Here is a 20,870-nt window from a genome sequence, read left to right on the forward strand (position 1 = left end):
ACACTGGAGTGGGTTGCCATTTCCTTCTCCAATGCATGAAAGTGAAAAGTGAAAGTGAAGTCGCTCAGTCGTGTCCCACTCGAGTGATCCCATGGACTCTACAACCTACCAGGCTCCTCCATCCATGGGATTTTCCAGACAAAAGTACTGGAGTGGGGTGCCATTGCCTTCTCCGAAATACAGCTCTAAGTCATCATATAAAAACCCATTGTTTAACATACATTAAAAAACTACACTAGATACACAAAAACTAGAGAGAAAGAAACACAAGCATTATTACTTTGCTGTCTAGTTGCTCAGTCATGTCTGACTTCTTGCTACGCCATGGACTGCAGCACGCTAGGCTTCCCTGTCCTTCATCATCTACCAGAGCTTGCTCAAAGCATACCACTAAATAAAACAGCAAACCTAAAGAAACACACAAAAGGAAAAAATAATACAAGCAAGAAACAAAGAACACACTGGCAATAAGCAATACCTATGGATAATCTCAATCAGTGTCAGCAAACTAAATGTTCTAATAAAAAAAAAAAACATGATTCTTAACAAACTTTTCATAAATCTATGATACCCCACCAAGAAATGAAATTTCAAATCATTTTTTTCTTCAAAGGTATGTAAATTGTGGAGTAGGAAAAAATAAAAATTTCCTGTATATAACACTGAGAATAAAGCTTAATAAAGAAAGTGCCAAAATTGTATAAATATGCTGAATCAAAGAAGGAAAGAAAAATGGAAATTCCAGAAAATACATACAGGGAGCAAATTTTATTCCACAATGATCAAATAATCACAATTTCTGGTTCTGAGGCTTTGAGTTATCCAATCCAAAGGACTAGGGTATTTGGTCCTTTAAACTTGGCATAAAGTAGAATTTCTTCAGAGCCCCTTTTATATCTTTGTTCCTCGGACTGTGGTTCAGCAGGGATGTGACCACAGTGTACATCACCGAGGCAATTGTATTTGAATGTGAGATGTGGGTAGCAGCAGAGCTAAGGTAAACTCCTAAGGCTGTAAAATAAAATAGGGAGACAACCAAGAGATGGGACACACAGGTAGAAAATGCTTTATATTTCCCTTGAGCTGATGTGATTTTACATATGCAGGAAACTATTTAGAGTAAGAGTAAAGGATACCAGCAAAAGCACCAACACCCATCAGGACAGCTGCAAAATACATCACTATGTTATTAAGAAAGTTGTCAGAACTGGCAAGTTGTACCACCTGCCTGAGTTCACAGAAAAAGTGGGGGATTGGCACAACAGTACAGAAAGACAATCGAACACCATTAAGATGTGTAGCAAGGAATACAAGGCAATCAAGATATAGGATATCAGAACCAGCAGTCGACAGAGCCAGAGGCTCATGATGATCATATAGTGCAGGGGGTGGCAGATGGCCACATACTGATCATAGGTCATCACACTCAGGAGAATGTCATCTAATCCTGCAAACAGTACATGAAAACACGTCTGGGTGATGCAATCTTCATAGGTGATACCTTTTCTTTGTGTCTGGATGTTCCAGAGCATCTTTGGGATGGTGGTGGAAATGAAACAGATGTCTACAAAGGACAGGTTGGAGAGGAAGTCATGGGGGTGTGGGTGTGGGAGTTTGAGCTGACAGTCAAGATGATGATTAGGTTTCCAAGCACATTGACCAGGTATATGGAGAGGAAAAGCCCAAATATGAGAGGCTGTAGTTGGCTTCCTTTGACATTCCCAAAAGAAGAAATCCTGAAATCTGTGTATTGTTAGTTGGTTCTATGGGGTGTAGTCGACTACCAGGAAAAAGGAAATAATGACAATTTTCACTCCTAGTGGTATAATTCACATAGCTGAAATACTGCAATTTCTATTTAGCCCTCAAGAAGTTGCTGTAATATTTTATTTTCAGATAAGTTCTCTTTGAGCATATGTGTGTATGTTTAGCAGCTTAAATCTTGTCCAACTTTGTGTGACCCCACGGACCATATGGCTCAGAGAGTAGTGTCTGTCTGCAATGCAGGAGACCTGGGTTCAATCCCTGGGTTTGAAAGATCCCCTGGAGAAGGAAATTGCAGCCCACTCTAGTATTCTTGCCTGGAAAATCCCATGGAAGGCGGACCCTGGTAGGCTACTGTCCATGGGGTCGCAAAGAGTTGGACACGACTGAGCAAAGGGAAGAAGGACCATAGCACGCCAGCCTCCACTGTCCATGGGATTTCCCAAGAAAGAGTTCTGGAGTGGGTTGCCTTGCTCTCCTCCAGGGGTTCTTCCCAAACCTGGGATTGAACCCATGTCTCTTAAATGGTTGCTGCATTGAAGGCAGATTTTAAACCGCTGAGTCAAGAAACCCCTTTGAGGGTGTATTTCATTTCATTTCTGACTAGGAATTTTTGTCCCATTCTCATCACATTTGCTAAGAGGTAATATATTCTAGAGTTTTAATGTGATATTCCTTCATTCATTTGAGAAATATTTAGTGCTAATCATGATCCAAGCACATGGAGGAAAGAAATATAAAGTGCTGAAAAGTAAATCTCTCTCAATCCAAGGATAGGGAATGAGGATATTCAAATAAAATATCATAGAATATGTCAGAAAGTGACATAGTCGAAGAAGAAAATAAAACCAGATATAAAGGAGAGTGATAGGAGGTGTTGTTTTGTCCTGAGAGTTTAGGAAATTCCAGCAAACTAGGTGATGTTTGAACAGATTCCTAATGAAAGAGAGACAAGGAGCTAGTGTGATGTCAGAATTGTGTGCCTGGAAGAGGGACCTGACACCGCTAAGAACCTGAGGAAGCTGCTTGTTCCACATGTTCAAGTGCAAACAAGGAAGCCAGTGGGGCAGAGGGATAAGCAGGAGGGGGAGTGATTAGACATGGTGTCAGGGATGCTGAGGAACAAGGTGGCTTCCCTTCTACAGGTGAACCTTCAGTCCACAGAGAATCCCTCCTTCCATGTGCTTCCTTGAACAATATCAATTTAGCTATAAAACCATACTGTGAATTATATCAGATTGCATTCTTAGTTCCATCCTTTGACTGAATTCTGACCTGTGTATATATGTCATTTAGCATATGAGTCCAGGTGCCTCTGCTTTAAGAACTGTTCTCCCTTTCAAGGCATAAGTGCACACACACACACATACACACACACACAAATACACCATGTTCTTCTCGATTGTGTCACTACCATGTTTGGTCAGACAGATTCACACTCTTTACACTGCGAGTGGATACAGCTCAGCTGATCAGGTTAAATTATTATGCTCCAAAAGGATATATAATATTTCCATGAAATTCCAGTTTATAAACTTCTCATGGAACAATAAATGTGGGATTCATTTTTGGTTTAGCCAATTTCTGCTTGGAATTTAGAGAATAGTTAAAAGGATGAGAGTGAGAGAAACAGAAAGAAATGAAATGGGCCTATGAACATTAAGGGAAAATAATATCCAATATACTAAAATGACCCCTGAGACAATGCAATAATGAGATATCCTTGCTTCATCAACATTCCAACTCCAGTGACATCTCCTTGATGTCTGGAAAAATAATAAAAAAATATTTTTTATCCAAGGACATAAAAAATGATATGACATGGAACATCTTACAGTTTGCATTACCTATTAGGAAAATAAGCACTTGGAATATAAACTACTAATTCAATATCAGAAATAGTCAAAATACAACAGAAATTGGATATGTTGTATGTGAAGCATATGAAGTAGTAGAAGACTTATTTTCCTTAAGGACTTTCTCTATTTGTTTCCTCCTGTTCATAAAGAAAAAAAAAAAAAAAACCCTATACTTACTTTCTACTTTTACTGGCAGTATTTTATCCCTCCTATTCCATCTAACAGGATTTCCCTGGTAGCCAGAAAATAATCTGCCTGTAAATGCAGGAGACATAGGTTTGATCACTGGGTAGAAAGATCCCCTGGAGAGGGAAATGGCAACCCACTCCAGCATTCTTGCCTGGGAAATTCTATGGACAGAGAAGCTGGGTGGGCTACAGTCCATAGGGTCACAAGAGTTGGAGCAACTTAGAGATTAATCCACCACCATCATTCCTTCTGAGCTTCCACTGTTACCATTTAATTGTCAACATTGACACTTGCATTTTCTTTCTTTTTTAAAAATTAAATTTATTTATTTTAATTAGAGGCTAATTACTTTACAATATTGCATTTTTGAGTGAAATGTTCACTTTATTTTTAGACAATAAATAAGTACAATAACATTAGGAAAACCAGAAAAAACCACAGTGATCTGGCCTCCTGACTTCAAGTACACACTCTTGGCTTCCATCCTCTCTGATGCTCTCCTGCAGCATCTGTGGAACTATCAGAATCGCCTGCCTGCAGATTAAGAAAGAAAGCTTTCCCTGTAGAAGTCAAAACTCCTCCCTAAATGATTACTGATGCAGACAGAAATTTTGTCCCCAAATATGAAAACAGAAGTGACTAAATTAAGCATTGGTTTCCAGACAGATGCAGAACTTCAAAAGCAAGAACCAGGTCCTCCCCAGCAAACATGGCAGAGGCTGAGCGACTGCAGCAGAGATTTTTACAGCTTCCTGTGTCAGCTCATTAGGCGTGGTTCCTCCAGTTACTCCAATCTATAACTACATGATTTCATATGGGGACACTTTTCTGGACAGAATGGATTTTTTTCCCCTGCTGACTCTCTGTTCCTAAGACACTGCGTTATAAGTTAGGAAAATTCATGTTTTTATTGCTCCTTCCTCTTAATTCTCTTGCTTCCAAAGCCCTAAGGTCGTGCATCGAACCTGGACTGGCAACTCGTTTCATATATGATATTATACATGTTTCAATGCCATTCTCCCAAATCATTTCACCCTCTCTCTCTCCCACAGAGTCCAAAAGACTATTCTACACATCAGTGTCTCTTTTGCTGTCTTGTATACAGGGTTATTGTTACCATCTTTCTGAATTCCATATATATGCGTTAGTGTACTGTATTGGTGTTTTTCTTGCTGGCTTACTTCACTCTGTATAATAGGCTCCAGTTTCATCCACCTCATTAACTGATTCAAATGTATTCTTTTTAATGGCTGAGTAATACTCCATTGTGTATATGTACCATAGCTTTCTCATCCATTCATCTGCTGATGGACATCTAGGTTGCTTCCATGTCCTGGCTATTATAAACAGTGCTCTGCTATGAACATTGGGGTACACGTGTATCTTTCAGTTCTGGTTTCCTCAGTGTGTATGCCCAACAGTGGGATTGCTGGATCATAAGGCAGTTCTATTTCCAGTTTTTTAAGGAATCTCCACACTGTTCTCCATAGTGGCTGTACTAGTTTGCATTCCCACCAACAGTGTAAGAGGGTTCCCTTTTCTCCACACCCTCTCCAGCATTTATTATTTGTAGACTTTTGAATCGCAGCCATTCTAACTGGCTTGAAATGGTACCTCATAGTGGTTTTGATTTGCATTTCTCTGATAATGAGTGATGTTGAGCATCTTTTCATGTATTTGTTAGCCATCTGTATATCTTCTCTGAAGAAATGTCTACTTCTTTGGCCCATATTTTGATTGGGTTATTTATTTTTCTGGAATTGAGCTGTAGGAGTTGCTTGCATATTTTTGAGATTAGTTGTTTGTCAGTTGCTTCATTTGCTATTATTTTCTCCCATTCTGAAGGCTGTCTTTTCGCCTTGCTTATAGTTTCCTTTGTTGTGCAGAAGCTTTTAAGTTTAATTATGTCCCATTTATTTATTTTTGCTTTTATTTCCAATATTCTGGGAGGTGGTTCATAGAGGATCCTGCTGTGATTTTATGTCAGAGAGTGTTTTGCCTATGTCCTCCTCCAGGAGTTTTATAGTTTCTGATCTTATGTTTAGATCTTTAATCCATTTTGAGTTTATTTTTGTGTACTGGATGCTTGGGGCTGGTGCACTGGGAGGACCCAGAGGGATGGTATGGGGAGGGAGGAGGGAGGAGGGTTCAGGATGGGAAACACATGTATACCTGTAGCGGATTCGTTTTGATATATGGCAAAACCAATACAATATTGTAAAGTTAAAAAATAAAATAAAATAGAAAAGCCCTAAGGTTCCCAGCATGTCATCATGTCTCTGAGCACAAGATTTTCTTTAAATTGTAACATTCAGGATTTGTCTTGACTAGGTCCCTTGGGTCTTTAATGCTTTGACTTGGGACCGGGACAGAACCACTGAAATCTCTAAACATTACATTTCTCCTCTTCAAAATGGGGGATGACTTTGCTACTTTAGAATAAAACCACAGTTAATATACTCTTTGGATGCATGATAGTTTCTCCAAGTCAATTAGAAATTTCCCGTTATATCAGAAGTTAAGAGCTATTCTTTAATCCCTCATTACAAATGTTTGTACTTACATAAGGAGAGATATTTATATGTTGATATGCACCATAAACTATCTTAGCATATTATATGTGTGTGCATGTGTGTGTGCTGCGCTCAGTCACATCTGAGTCTTTGTGACCTCCATGGAATTTTCCAGGCAAGAATACTGGAGTGGGATGCCATTTCCTTCTGGCCTCTAAACAAAGAGGAAACCATATCTCATACCTGACTCAAGCCCAAGCCCTCCATACCTCCTAGAAAGATGATTGCAATCAGTACACCCCAAAGAAAGGCATGAATTGTGATAACATCAGATCTAGCTCTTCCAGTAAAGCCACTGGGCACACATCAACTGTACATGACTGTTCCCACAGAAATACACCAGTCTAAGACAGTGAGAGTTAACTGTGGCAAATAATTTCAGAAAACAGACAAAGTTAAGTAAAATGAAAATACATAGGAATTTGTCCCAACTTAAATAACAAAATATCATGCCTAAAAAAGAGCTACAGAAAGAGAAACAAACAGTTTACCAGATTTGGAATCAATGCATTAGTAAAGATATAAAATTCCATTTTCTCAAGCTAAAATGATTCAAGAAATCTTCCAAAAAAAGTTTTATTTCCAGTATTCACCCTATGCATTTTGTTAATAAGTGGAAGACCATAAAATATTTAATTTTCTGTAAAAATGACTGTTGAATCAGTTATAATTTTAATAGGGAACTATAAAGATAGCTTGAACTGAACATTACATTAAATGAAATGAACCACTAGAAGTAATTAATAGTTATCCAGGTGATACAGAAGAATGCATAAGCTAGCTGAAATATAGAATCATGGAAATGATTCAGTCAGAAAAGAAAAAAACAAATTAAAAATGAGAGTATTTTGAAAGATATTTGACTACATTAAGAACACCAACACTAGCACAATTGCAGTGTCCAGGAAGGAAAAGACAGATAAAAAGGTAGTCAAAACATATCTGACAAACTTATGTCTGAAAACTTCCCAAACCTGCATAAAAAAGCAAATTCAGGTACCAGAAGCAAAAAGAGTCCCCCCAAAATGACAGCAATAAAACCTGCACAAAGATACAGCAATTAAAACCACAAAGTTAAAGATATGGTTTTCTAAAGCCAGCAAAATAAAACAGTGTCATGTAAGATGGAAGCACATAAGTCAATCAGCTGATTTCTTTTTTTTTTTTTTTTTGCAGAAACTTTGTATGATAAAATGGGGAGGTATTATATATTTCTTTTTTTCTTTTTTTAAATATAAATTTATTTATTTTAATTCGATGCTAATTACTTTACAATATTGTATTGGTTTTGCCATACATCAACATGAATCCTCAACGGGTGTACACGTGTTCCCCATACTGAACCCCCCTTCCACCTCCTTCCCTTTACCATCCCTCTGGGTCATCCCAGTGTACCAGCCCTGAGCATCCTGTATCATGCATCAAACCTGGACTGGAGATTCGTTTCATGTATGATATTATACATGTTTCAATGCCATTCTCCCAAATCATTCTACCCTCACCCTCACCCACAGAGTCCAAAAGACTGTTCTGTACATCTGTGTCTCTTTTGCTGTTGAGAGGGAAAAACATGCAAACTAGGGTATTCTACTCAGAAAGAGTAACATTCAGTATTGAGGGAGAGATAAGGAATTTTTCAGCCAATCAAAGACTAATAGAATTTATCAATTCTAAACATACTCTACATGGAATATTATAGGACCTTCTCAAAGAAGGAAAGACAAAAGGCATAGCAAGTGGGAAGAAACTATAAGAAAGAGAAAATCGTGCTAGCAAAGGCAAACGTGTAGAAGGGTTGAGGATCAAATCACTTAAGCTAGCATGAAAACTTAATAGACAAAATAATTCTAAAATCAAGTATAGCTTCAGTAAGAATTAAAGGGATAAATAGGGAGGTATCAAATGTGACTTCAAAGGCACAAAATGTGGGGCAGGGAGTAAAAATGTAGTGCTATTAATATGTGTATGAACTTAAAAGACAACTTATTTTTAAAGGTAGACATCATTGTATGTCATTATATGAAGATCCTTTGTTTATCATACATCAAAAATCTGCACAAGGTAAAATCTAGAAAGGAACACAAGCATATCACTAAATACATCATCAAATCATAAGAAACACAAAAAATAAAAAGAATGACACTATAGAAAATAAGTTAACAAATTGGAAATTAGTAATACCTAATACAAAATACAAAATACCTCTTTAACTGCCAGTAAATTAAATGATCTCCCGAAGAGCCCGCTTAGTACTAAATATTAAAACAACTAAGATAATAGCATCTGGCCCCATTACTGCATGGCAAATAGAAGGGGGAAAGGTGGAAGTCGTGATATATTTCCTCTTCTTGGGCTCCAAAATCACTGTGGATGGTGACTGCAGCCATGGAATCAGAAGATGATGGCTTCTTGGCAGAAAACAGATGGCAATCCTAGACAGTGTGTTGAAAAGCAGAAACATTATTACTCTGCCAACAAAGGTCCTTATAGTCAATGCTATGGTCTTCCCAGTGGTCACGTATCATTGTGAGAGCTGGACCATAAAGAAAGCAGAATGTGGAATAATTGATGCCTTTGAACTACGCTGCTTGAGAAGACTCCTGAGAGTCCCTTGGACAGCAAGGAGATCAAACCAGTCAGTCTTAAGTAAGATTAACCCTGAATATTCACTAAACTGCCTGATGCTGAAGCTGAAGTTCCAGTATTTTGGTCACCTGATGCAAACAGATGACTCATTGGAAAAGTCCTGCTGCTGGGAAAGATCAGGACAGAAGGAGAAGAGGACATGAGGGGATGAGATGGCTGGATGGCATCACCAATGCAATGAACATGAACTTCGGCAAGCTCTGGGAATGGGTGAGGGACAGGCAGGCCTGCCATGCTGCAATCCGTGGGGTCACAGAGAGGTGGGCACAACTGGATAACTGAACAACAACAGACTAAATGTTCTCATGAAAAGATATTATTCCTAATAAATTCTTCATAATTCTATGATATTCCATCAAAGAAATGGAATTTCCAAATATTTTTGATTCAAAGTTTGGAATATGGTGGGTAGGAAAAAACAAAAACTCTCTATATACAGACAGTCTATATATAGACTGAGAATAAAGCTTAAAAAGAGAGATTCCTAAAATTCTATAAAGATACTGAATTCAAAAAAGGAAAGAAAAATGGAAATCCCAGGAAATAAGTGCAAGGAGCAAATTTTATTTCACAATGAACAAAGAACAATGTCTGGTTTTGATACTTTGAGTTATGTAATCCAGAGCACTAGTACAATTGGTCTTTTATACTTGGCATCAAATACAATCTCTTTAGACCCTCTTTTATATCTTGGTTTCTCAGACTGTAGATGAAAGGATTCAGCATGGGTGTGACCACAGTGTACATGACCGAGGCGACTGTACTTGAATGCGGGGTGTGGGAAGCAGCAGAGCTAAGGTAAACTCCTAAGGTTGTAAAATAAAATAGGAAGACAACTGCGAGGTGGGACACACAGGTGGAAAATGCTTTATACTTCCCCTGAGCTGATGTGATTTTACATATGCAAGAAACTATTTTAGAATATGAGTAAAGGATACCAGCCAAAGGACCAGCACCGACCAGGACAGCTGAAAAATACATCACTATGTTATTAAGAAAGTTGTCAGAACTAGCAAGTTTTACCACCTGACTGAGTTCACGGAAAAAGTGGGGGATTTGTACAACTGGACAGAAGGACAATCACAACACCGTTAAGCTGTGTACCAAGGAATACAAGGCAATCTGCACCCAGGATATCAGAACCAGCAGTCCACAGAGCCAAGGGCTCATGATGACCATGTAGTGCAGGGGGTGGCAGATGGCCACATACCAATCATAGGCCATCACTGTCAGAAGAATGTCATCTAATCCTGCAAACAGCATGTAAAAATACATCTGGGTGATGCAGCCTTCATAGGTGATACCTTTGCTCTCTGTCTGGATGTTCCATAGCATCTTTGGGATGGTGATGGAGGTGAAACAGATGTCTACAAAGGACAGGTTGGAGAGGAAGAAGTACATGGGGGTGTGGAGGTGGGAGTCTGAGCTGACGGCCAACATGATGAACAGGTTTCCAAACACAGTGATTAGGTACATGGAGAGGAAGAGCCCAAATATGAGAGGCTGCAGTTCTTATTCTTCTGAAAGTCCCAGAAGAAGAAATTCTGAAATTTGTATATTATTCTCTGATTCCATGGGGTGGAGGTGACTACCAGGAAAAAGGAAAACCACATGACTAGTTTGCACACAAACTGGCATAATTCACATAGCTGAAATACTGCAATTTCTATTTAGCCCTCAAGTAATTGATCTTAATACCTTATTCATAGAAAAGTTCTCTTCCAAAGTATGTTCCATTTCATCCCTGACAAAGATTTTTTGTCCCATTCTCATCTCATTGGCAAAGGGCTCATATATTTTAGAGTTCTAATAAGGTATTTCTTCATTTATTTGAGAAATACGTATTTAGTGCTGACCCAGTAGAAAGTGATGAAAAATAAATCTCTCCTAACCAAGGATGGTGAATGAGGATATTCAAATACAACATGATAGAATATGTCAGAATGTCACAGATGCTAGGAAGAAAACAAAACCAGGTATAAAGGAGAGAGTGGTAGGAGGTGTTATTTTGTCCTGAGTGTTCAGAGAAGAGCTTCAAACTAGGTGATGTTTGAAGACTCCTGAAGAGAGAGAGAAGAAGCCTTTGTGATGTCAGAAGAAGTGTGTGCCTGGCAGAGGGAGCTGCCACTGCTAAGAACCTGACAAAGATGCTTGTTCCACATGTTCAAGTGCAAACAGGGAATCCAGTGGGGTGAAGGAATAAGTAGGAGGGGGAGTGATTAGAGATGTTGTCAGGATGCTGAGGAGCAAGGTGGCCTCCCTGCTACAGCTGAATCTTCAGCACATAGAGAATCCCTCCTTCCATGTGGTTCCTTGTATTTTATGAATTTAGTTTAAAACCATCCTGTGAATTATGTCAGTTTCCCTACTTCGTTCCATCTATTGAACAACTTCTGACCTCTGTATTATAAGTCATCTTAACATATGAGTACAGATGCCTCTGCTTTAAGCACTGGTCTCTCTTCACAAGGCATAGGCAAACACACACATGCACACACACACACATACACACACACACACACACACACACAATGTTTCTGGCTTGTGTTACTATCATAAACTGGTCACCCAGATCCACCCTCATTAGGCAATGAATAGTTAACACATCAAGTTTGTCAGATCAAATTATTATTCTCCAAAGAATGTATCACTTTTACTCAGAAGTTCCAAGATTTTTTTTTAATTTATGTGTTTTTTAATTGAAGCATAATAGCTTTACAGAATTTTGTTGTTTTCTGTCAAACCTCAACATGAATCAACCATATGCATACATATATTCCCTCCCTTCTGAACCTCCCTCTTATCTCCCTACACATCCCACCCCCAATTTCCAGTTTATAAGCTTCCTATAGAACAATAAATTTGGGGATCAACGTTGGTAAGGCCAATTTCTTCTCGGTATTTAGAGAAGAATGAAAAGCATGAGAAAGAAAGAAAAAAGAGAAATGAAATGGACATAGGCAAATTAAGAGGGAAAATATGCAATAAGCTCAAATGACCCCTGAGACAATGCATCAAAGAAAAGTTTCCTTGCTTCATCAATATTCCAATTCCAGTGGCATCTCCTTGATGCCCAAAAAATAATAATAAAGAAAAACATAGTTTTCCAAAGACATAAACAGGGATATATTCATGATGTGATATAACTTACAGTTTAAATATCCCAAGAGAATAAGCAAATGGAACATAAACTACCAATTCAAAATCAGAAATAAATGAAATCCACAAAAATTGAATATATTTTACATGAAGAAGCAGAATATTTCTTTTTCTTGAGGAGTCTTCCTATTTGCTTACTTCAGTTCATAAATAAGATTATTAGACTTATTGTCTACTTTTACTGGAAGCCTTTGATGCCTCCCATTCCTTCTAATGGGGCTTCCTTGGTGGCTCATTAGTAAAAAATCCGCCTGCAATCCAGGAGGCCAAGTTTCAATCCCTTGGTCAGGAAGATTCCCTGGAGAAGGAAATTGCAACCCACTCCAGGATTCTGGCCTGGGAAATTCCATGGACAGAGGAGACAGGTGGGCTACAGTCCATGGGGTCGCAAAAGGATCAGATACAACTTAGCAGCTAAACCACCAAAACCATCCCTTCTAACTGAACTTCCTTTATTACCATTTGTCAACACTGACGAGTGAAGGGTTCACTTTATTTTTAGACCTAAATAGATACACTAATATCAGGAAAGCCAGATAATAACCACAGTGACCTCTGGCCTCTGGACTATGCTAGATTGGTCCTCAGGTGACCTCGGGTACATGCTCCCGGCTTCTGTCCTCTCTGACCCTCTCCTGAAATGTGTGTGGAGCTCTCACCTGCCTGCAGATTGAGAGAGAAGGCGTTCCCTGTAGAAGTCCAAGTTCCTTTCTAAATGATTAATGATGCAGACAGAATTTTTGTACCTAAACAAGACAACAGGAAGGGATAAAATCAAGCATTGTGTCCCAGAGAGATTCAGGAATCTAAATTAAGAACTAGGCCCTCATCAACCAAAGTGGCACAGGCTGAGGGGCTGCAGCAAAGGAGATATTACCAGATTCTTGTGTCAGCTCACAGGGCTTCTCTGGAGGCTCAGTGATAAAGAATCCACCTGCAATGCAGGAGTCACAGGAGATGGGGGCTTGATCCCTGGGTCAGGAAAATCCCCTGGAGGACTGCATGGCAACCCACTCCAGTGTTCTTGCCTGGAGAATCCCACAGACAGAGTTGCCTAGAGGGCTACAGTCCATGGGGTCTCAAAGAATTGGACAGGACTGAAGGGACGTAGCAAGCATGCACACACGTCAGCTAATTGGGTATATTTTCCTTTTGTTACTCAAGCCTCCAAGTACATGATTTCCCTTGGGGACACTGGGCTGGACACAATGCAATTATTTTTCTGTTGATTCTCTGTTGCTAGGTGATTGCATTATAAGTTGGGTGATTCAGTTTTTATCATTCCTTCCTTCCCCTTCAATTCTCCTGCTTTCAAAGCACTAAGGCTCCCAGAACCTCATCACACCCCTGAGATCAAAATCTTTTTTAAACCATAACACTGAGGATTTGTCTTGATGAGGTCCCTTGGGTCTCCAAAGCTTTGATTTGTGGTAGAGGAAAACAATAACAACAAAATAAACTACTGAAATCTTTAAAACTACTATTTCCCTCTTCAGAACTGTGGATAACATTGCTCCTTCAGTATTAAATTGTGGGTATTATACTGCCTGGATTCATGCTAGTTTTTCCAAGCCAATTACAAGTTTCTCAGATATATCAGAAGTCAACAGCTGCCCTTTAGTCTCTCATTATAAAATGTTTATACTATAAGAAAAATATTTATATCATATCAATATATGAAATACCATATGTTGATATGATAAGTGAAAATCGCTCAGTCGTGTCTGACTCTTTGCCCCACATGGACTATACAGTCATGAAATCTGCAAGCAAGCGTCCTGGATTGGGTAGCCATTCCCTTTCCCAGGAATCTTCCCAACCCAGGGATCAAACACAGGTCTCCCGCATTCCAGGCAGATTATTTACCGGCTGAGCCACAAGGGAAGCCCAGGAATACTGGACTGGGTAGCCTATCCTTATCCGATGGATCTTCCAGACACAGGAATTGAACGAGGATCTCCTGTGTTGCAGGTGGATTCTTTACTGAGTTATCAGAGAAGCTTGATATGATATTAATATGACCATAAACCAGGCTTCCCAGGTAGCTCAGTGGTAAAGAATATGCCTGCCAAAGCAGGAGACATTAGAGATGCAGATTTGATCCCTGGGTTGGGAAGATTCCCTGGAGGAGGAAATAGCAACCCACTCCAGTATTCTTCCCTGGAGTATCCCATGGATGGAAGAGCCTGGTAGGCTACAGTTCATGCGGTCACATGTAGTTCGACACAACTGAGTGACTAATACATGGCCATTAAACTATCTTAGCATGGTATCAGTTCAGTTCAGTTCAATAACTAAGTCATGTCTGACTCTTTGCGACCCCATGAATCGCAGCACGCCAGGCCTCCCTGTCCATCACCAACTCCTGGAGTTCACCCAGACTCACGTTCATTGAGTCAGTGATGCCACCCAGCCATCTCATCCTCTGTTGTCCCCTTCTCCTCCTGCCCCCCAATCCCTCCCAGCATCAGAATCTTTTCCAATGAGTCAACTCTTCGCATGAGGTGGCCAAAATACTGGAGTTTCAGCTTTAGCATCATTCCTTCCAAAGAAATCCCAGGCTGATCTCCTTCAGAATGGACTGGTTGGATCTCCTTGCAGTTCAAGGGGCTCTCAAGAGTCTTCTCCAACACCACAGTTCAAAGGCAGGTATAGTGATTGTCAAATTTAATTTTTTAAATAATGTGTTTTTGAGGTAGCACTTTTATTGAACTCCATTCTATGTTGTCAGATTGGAACTCAGAAGGATTTAATGTTCTAAATAAAACTACAAACCAAGTAAGGGCTGGAGTCTGGATTGAGGTCTCTTAGTTCTGGAACTCTGTCACAGTGATTCTCAACCAGACATGATTTTGACACTGGAGATACTTGGAATTATCTGAAGGGATGCTACTAATCTCCTATAAACCACAGAACAGCATCCAATACAAATAATTCTCCTGTCCAAGGCAGCGTAAGAATATGAGAAATCCTATTTCAGACAAGAATATCTATAAATTCACTGTTCATACAATTTGTTCATACAAATCACCAAGGTCTGTGGTTCAAATGTTTATTCAGATTCCTCAGGTCTCTAGTGGTCCAAGGACTGTGTTTCTGATCATTTTAAGCCAGAATATCAGATTCCAGTTCAAATTCTTTACACCCTGAAAAGAAGGGAACTTCTTTAACACTACCACTGGTGGTACTTTGATACTTGCCACTCCTAATAATCTTTTCAGAGTCCTGTGTATGTCTTCATATATTAGACTATAGATGAAGGGGCTCAGGACAGGTGTGATCACAGTGTATATCACCGAGGTTTTTGCACTTGACTTTAAGCAGAAGGGATGAGTAGTCACAGGGCTGAGGTACAGTCAAAGCCTGTCCAGTAAAACAAGGATACAAGTGAGAGTTGATATGCCACAGGTGGAAAGCACTTTGTACTTCCCCCAAGCTGATGGTATTCCAGATAGAGAGGAAACTATCTTAGAGTAAAAGATCCCAGGTAAGACATTTGTTGTTCAGTCACTCAGTTGTATCTCTTTGTGACCGCATGGGACTGCAGCATGCCAGGCTTCCCCTGTCCCTCACCATATCCTGGAGCTTGCTCAAACTCATGTCCATCGAGTCCATGATGCCATCCAACCATCTCATCCTCTTTTGTCCCCTTCTCCTCCTGCCTTCAATCTTTCCCAGCATCAGGGTCTTTTTAACAAGTCAGCTCTTCCACACCAAGTGGCCAAAATATTGGAGCTTGAGCTTGAGCACAGTACTTCAGTGAATATCAGGATTGGTTTGCTTTAGGATTGACTCGTTTGATCTTGCAGTCCAAGGGACTCTCAAGAGTCTTCTCCAACACCACAGTTCAGAAGTATCAATTCTTCGGTGCCACAGACTTCTTTATGGTCCAACTCTCACATCCATACATGGACTATTGGAAAAATCATAGCTTTGACTATATGGACTTTTTTTTGGCAAAATCCTGCTTTATAATACACTGTCGAGGTTGTCAAAGCTTTTCTTCCAAAGAGCAAGTGTCTTTTAATTTCATGATCTGCAGTCACCATCTGCAGTAATTTTGGAGCCTAAGAAAATGAAAGTCTCTGACTGGTTCATGTTTCCCATCTCTTTCCCTGAAGTGATGGGACCAGATGCCATTGATCTTAGTTTTTTGAATGTTGAATTTTATGAGTGCTTTTTTCACTGTCCTCTTTCACTGTCATCAAGAGGCTCTTTAGTTCTCTCACTTTCTGCCATAAGGGTGGTGTCATCTGCATATCTGAGGTTATTGCTATTTCTCCTGGCAATCTTGATTCCATCTTGTGCTTCATCCAACCCAGCATTTCTCATGTATGTACTCCACATATAAGTTAAATAAGCAGCAGGGACAATATACAGCTTTGACATATTCCTTCCCTATTTGAACCAGTCCATTACCCAACTGGAATATAACGTTTCAAATTACATCATCATGTCATTAAGAAAGGTGTCACAATTGACTAGTTGGACATCTTATTTGATTTTGCAGGAAAAGTACAGAATTCCAAGAAGGTACAGAACGACAGTTGCAACACTGTTAATCTTATAAACAAAGAATGCATGGCACTCCATTGAACCAAACACCAGAAACCAGCAATCCACAAACTGTATGTGGGTGGGGCGGGGTTCATGGCAACAGGTTAGTGCAGAATTTGATAGATTGGCCATGGAAGTGGTCATAGGTCTTTGGTGGTCAGTACACATTGCTGCCAAATCTACAAAGAGTAGGTAAAAGTATATTCATAGGTTACAGCTTTGCCTTCTTCAGGATGGTGGTTGAATATGAACATACCTTAAAAGAACAGATTTGGAAAAGAAGAATTGCATGGGTATGTAGAGCATCACTACGAACAAAGCTAGTGGAGTGTGATGGAATTCCAGTTGAGCTACTTCAAATCCTGAAAGGTGATTGTTGTGAAAGTGCTGCACTCAATATGTCAGCAAATTTGGAGAACTCAGCATTGGCCACAGGATTGGAAAAGGTCAGTTTTCATTCCAATCCCAAAGAAAGGCAATGCAAAGAGGTGCTCAAAACTACCGCACAATTGCACTCATCTCACATGCTAGTAAAATAATGCTCAAAATTCTCTAAGCCAGGCTTCAGCAATATGTGAACCGTGAACTTCCTGATGTTCAAGCTGGTTTTATAAAAGGGCAGAGGAACCAGAGATCCAATTGCCAACATCCACTGGATCATGGAAAAAGCAAGAGAGTTCAGAAAAATATCTCTTTCTGCTTTATTGACTATGCCAAAGCCTTGACTGTGTGGATCACAATAAACTGTGGAAAATTCTGAAAGAGATGGGAATACCATAACAACTGATCTGCCTCTTGAGAAACTTGTATGCAGGTCAGGAAAGCAACAGTTAGAACTGGACATGGAACAAAGACTGGTTCCATATAGGAAAAGTAGTATGTCAAGGCTGTATATTGCACCCTGCTTATTTAACTTATATGCAGAGTACATCATGAGAAACACTGGGCTGGAAAGAAGCACAAGCTGGAATCAAGATTGCCAGGAGAAATATCAAGAAACCTCAGATATGCAGATTACACCAGCCTTGTGGCAGAAAGTGAAGAGGAACTAAAGAGCTTCTTGATAAAGTGAAAGAGGAGAGTGAAAAAGTTGGCTTAAAAGCTCAACATTCAGAAAACGAAGATCACGGCATCTGTCCCATCATTTCATGGGAATAGATGGGGAGAGTGGAAACAGTGTCAGACTTTATTTTGGGGGGCTCCAACATCACTGCAGATGGTGACGCTTACTCCTTGCAAGGAAAGTTATGACCAACCTAGATGGCATATTGAAAAGCAGAAACATTACTTTGCCAATGAAGATTCATCTAGTCAAGGCTATGGTTTTTCCTGTGGTCATGTACGGATGTGAGAGTTGGACTGTGAAGGCTGAGTGCTGAAGAATTGATGCTTTGAACTGTGGTGCTGGAGAAGACTCTTGAGAGTCCCTTGGTGGCTGGCAAGGGAGATCCAACCAATCATTTGAAGGAGATCAGCCTGGGATTTCTTTGGAAGGAATGATGCTAAAGCTGAAACTCCAGTACTTTGGCCACCTCATGGACAGAGTTGACTCATTGGAAAAGACTCTGATGCTGGGAGGGATTGGGGCAGGAGGAGAAGGGGACGACAGAGGATGAGATGGCTGGATGGCATTATTGACTCGATGGACGTCAGTCTGGGTGAACTCCGGGAGTTGGTGATGGACAGGGAGGCCTGGCTGCTGCGATTCATTGGGGTCGCAAAGAGGTCAGACTAAGACTTGAGTGACTGAACTGAACTGAACTGTGGAGGTGGGAGTCATGATGGTGACCAGGATAATAAACAGGTTTCTGAGCACAGTGATCTGGTACATGGAGAGAAAATGTGCAAATATGAAGTGTTGCAGTTCTGGTTTCTCTGATATTGCAGAAGAAGAATTTTGAAATCCATATATCGTTTTGTTATCATGTGGCCCTCATCAACTTGTTGATTTTTTCTTTGATAATAGCCATTCTTACTGTGGAAGTTGTACCTCACTGTGATTTTGGTTTCTCTTTCCTTGAAGATTAATGATATTAAGCCTCTTTTCACGTGTCTGTTGGCCATGTGTATATCTTCCTTGGGAGAAAACGTCTATTGAGGGTCCTTTACCCACTTTTAATATGGTTGTTTATTTATTTATTTTAATTGAGTTGACTTAGTCTGATATATAGTTTAAGTTTTCTGTTTCTGTCTATCAACATGATTTTTGGGGTACTTTTGCCTTCTCATTTCAGGTAGAAGAGAACACTTCAACTTTGCTTATATGACAGCTCTGGATGTGAAACTCCCTCAGCTTTTCTTTATCTGGTAGAACCTTTATTTCTTCTTCATATCTGAAGGATATCTTTGCTAGATGGAGGATTCTTGGCTAGCAGTTTCTATATCACAATAGTTTGAGAATGATATTCCATTCTCTCTTGGAATGTGGAGTCTGTGCTAAGAAATTTGTTGATAACCCAATGCAGGTATCTTTGCAGGGTGCTCACTTTTTCCTGGATACCTTTAATTTTGTTTCTTTTTAATAATTTTTATTTAAATGTAATTTATTTACAATGTCATATTAGTTCCAGGTATACAGCAAAAATATATATATATATATATATATATATATATATATATATATATACACACACACATATATTCTTTTTTATATTCTTTTTCCAGTATAGATTATTACAAGATATTATGTTTATTTCCCTGTATTTAATACCCTAGGTCCTTGTTGATTGCCATATATTATATATATATATATATATATATATCAGTATATATAAAAAAATTCTTTCACTAAAAACAGCATTCTTTCACTGACTTTAAAATTTTTTTCTTTATTTATTTGCTGCATTTCTGACTGCACCGAGTCTTCCTTGCTTTGCGGGGGCTTTCTCTGGTTATGGAGGTGGGGGGCGCTACTCTTCACCATGGTGACCTCTCTTGCTGCAGAGCACAGGCTCTACAGTACAGGCTCAGTAGTTGTGGAGCCCGGCTTAGTGACTTTGTGGCGTGTGGAATCTTTCCAGACCAGACATCACCCCCAGTGCCTGTTTCCACCTTAGCAGGCAGGCAGATTCTTGCTTACTGCACCACCAGGGAAGTCTTTTCGTTCATTGACTTTTGACAGTTTTAATACGTGTGTGTTGGAGAAGGTCTTTTGTATTGAACATTTATGTGTCCTATTATACCTCTGTGGATGTGTGCATTCGGTTCCTTCCCTAGACCTGGAAAATTCTCAGCTATTATTTCTCTACATAATCTCTCTGATCCTTTCTCCCTCTCTTCTGCTTTTGAGACACCCAGTATCCTTCTTACCTGTTCTAGTAGAGTCAGAAAGTCTCTCAGAGAACATCTTCATTAAAAAAAGAAAAAATCTTAGTTCTGTCCTCACATCTACCTGAATCATTCTACCTTTGTACTCACTATCTCTTCTACTCCATATGGTCTCCACTTCAAGTGCTTTTGTAATTCATCCTTCATCTCAATTACTGAGTTCTTCAGCACCAGAATTTCTGTTTACATTATGTTTGAGAGTTTCATTTATTTTTAGAAACTGTTCCTTATGTTCATTATTTTTATTCCTCAGCTAAAACTGATGTGTCTTTGTGAGTTTTCTTGTAGCTTGTTGAGTCTTCATGACACTATATTTGAATTCTCCACTTGGTTGATTCACAAATTCTTTTACAACAATGACGGTTAGAAATTAAGTTTTCAGGAAAACTCTCATTTTCTCTTTGTGATTCCATGTTACTATGGTTTTCATGGTGCTCAGTGGGTTGCTCCTCTGTCCATGCATTTGAACGAGCAGTTTTCTTACGTAGGTAAAGCCTTGTATACTTTGATTCTAACAATTCAACAGATAGCTAAAAAATGTCCTACGTTTTTCTTTTCTTTTTTTTGGTGGGGGGGTGGTGTTCAGTTCAGTTCAGTCACTCAGTCGTATCTGACTCTTTGCGACCCCATGAATCGCAGCAGACCAGGCCTCCCTGTCCATCACCAACTCCTGGAGTTCACCCAGACTGACGTCCATCGAGTCAATAATGCCATCCAGCCATCTCATCCTCTGTCGTCCCCTTCTCCTCCTGCCCCCAATCCTCCCAGCATCAGAGTCTTTTCCAATAGTTCATTA

General features: G+C 39.6%; 1 protein-coding gene and 2 pseudogenes across 1 annotated transcript in view; 1 reads left to right on the forward strand and 2 right to left on the reverse strand.

Moving 5' to 3' along the window:
- The window catches only part of LOC788031 (olfactory receptor-like protein OLF4), a 215,081-nt gene that overhangs the window by 93,652 nt on the left and 100,559 nt on the right, over nucleotides 1-20,870 (forward strand). The window lies entirely within an intron of this gene.
- Nucleotides 831-1,767, reverse strand: OR7A159P (olfactory receptor family 7 subfamily A member 159, pseudogene; annotated as a pseudogene).
- LOC132345686 (olfactory receptor-like protein OLF4) overlaps nucleotides 9,659-20,870 on the reverse strand; it is a 270,579-nt pseudogene continuing 259,367 nt past the window's right edge.

Source organism: Bos taurus, chromosome 7 (assembly GCF_002263795.3).
Source record: "Bos taurus isolate L1 Dominette 01449 registration number 42190680 breed Hereford chromosome 7, ARS-UCD2.0, whole genome shotgun sequence".
Lineage (NCBI taxonomy): Eukaryota > Metazoa > Chordata > Mammalia > Artiodactyla > Bovidae > Bos > Bos taurus.